The following is a 1,690-nucleotide window of genomic DNA, read 5'->3' as shown; positions in this document are numbered from 1 at the left end:
CGGCTCGCCTGCCGCGGCCAGCGACGTCGGGCTGGCCCCTGCAGCGCCTAGCCTCTCCCACGCGGGGGGCAGGCCAGAACGCGGGGGGCCAGGGCCCGAAGGCAGCCCCCCCGCGGGCGAGAGAGCAAGCCAGCAGGGGCTGTCGCCTGCCGCGGCCAGCGACGTCGGGCTGGCCCCTGCAGCGCCTAGCCTCTCCCACGCGGGGGGCAGGCCAGAACGCGGGGGGCCAGGGCCCGAAGGCAGCCCCCCCGCGGGCGAGAGAGCAAGCCAGCAGGGGCTGTCGCCTGCCGCGGCCAGCGACGTCGGGCTGGCCCCTGCAGCGCCTAGCCTCTCCCCCGCAGGGGGCAGGCCAGAACGCGGGGGGCCAGGGCCCGAAGGCAGCCCCCCCGCGGGCGAGAGAGCAAGCCAGCAGGGGCTGTCCGCGCGTCGCGCGGCGCGGCATGGCTGCGGGGGCCGCGCGCGCGCGCCCAAGCGCCCAAGGGCCCCCAAGGGCCCCAGGCCCTCAGGCCCCAGCGCCCCAGCGCCCAGCGCGGGCGGGCGCGCGCGCGCGTGTGGTCTTTGAGGGGCGCCGGCCTGGTGGCTCCCTAAAGAGCAATAAGTGTCATTGCAGCTCTGGCAGGGGGAGACACTACTAGGTCCCAGCTGTCACCCCCCCTCTAAAAAATTCATTTCTTGGTATTTTGAGCTGAAATTTTGCAGAGAGGTTGGCAAAAATCCAATCCACCTTCATTAATTTTCCCAGAATTTTTCGAGGTCGGGAAGTATTTGTTTTAATTTTCCTACCATTAGAAATCGAGTAAATCCGCAAAACTAGGAACCGGCCCGGAATGACCCCAAATTCAGTGGGCAGCCTCATAAAAATATGGCTGATTTTACTGGATTGGTTTCATGTGGAAAGCACGACGTTTTCTTGTAGGAATGCGGGAACCCCGGCAGCTCGCCTGCCGCGGCCAGCGACGTCGGGGACGCTGGCCTGCGCTGTCGAGCCCGCGAGGGCTGTCTCCGCGGCAGGCCCCCCCTGAACGGGGCACGACAGGCCACCGCGCTGGCTCGTCCAGCGTCGACAGTCCCTCGTCCAGGTTTCAGATCGCGCCAAGTCGAACCCATGACCTGCTCAAGCCATCGTGCGCTGCCGAATTCGCATCTGCGTGTAGGCTGCCATTCCACGCGGCAGCCCCTGTTTTCGTCAGCGTGCCCCCCTGACGAATTTTCCTGCCTGGCCCAGTCCAGCGTCCAGCCCCTGTTCGTCGAAAAATCTGCGCTGCTGATTTTCCACGACGAGCCTACTTTCGTCAGCGTGCCCCCCTGACGAATTTTCCTGCCTGGCCCGGCCAGTCCAGCCCCTGTTCGTCGAAAAATCTGCGCTGCCGATTTTCCACGCGGCAGCCCCTGTTTTCGTCAGCGTGCCCCCCTGACGAATTTTCCTGCCTGGCCCGGCCAGTCCAGCCCCTGTTCGTCGAAAAATCTGCGCTGCCGATTTTCCACGCGGCAGCCCCTCTTTTCGTCAGCGTGCCCCCCTGACGAATTTTCCTGCCTGGCCCGGCCGGTCCAGCATCCAGCCCCTGTTCGTCGAAAAATCTGCGCTGCCGATTTTCCACGCGGCAGCCCCTCTTTTCGTCAGCGTGCCCCCCTGACGAATGTTCGTCGAAAAATCTGCGCTGCCGATTTTCCACGCGGCAGCCCCTCTTTT

This window comes from Populus nigra, chromosome 2 (assembly GCF_951802175.1).
Source record: "Populus nigra chromosome 2, ddPopNigr1.1, whole genome shotgun sequence".
NCBI classification, from domain to species: Eukaryota; Viridiplantae; Streptophyta; class Magnoliopsida; order Malpighiales; family Salicaceae; genus Populus; species Populus nigra.
This window is presented reverse-complemented; position numbering follows the sequence as displayed.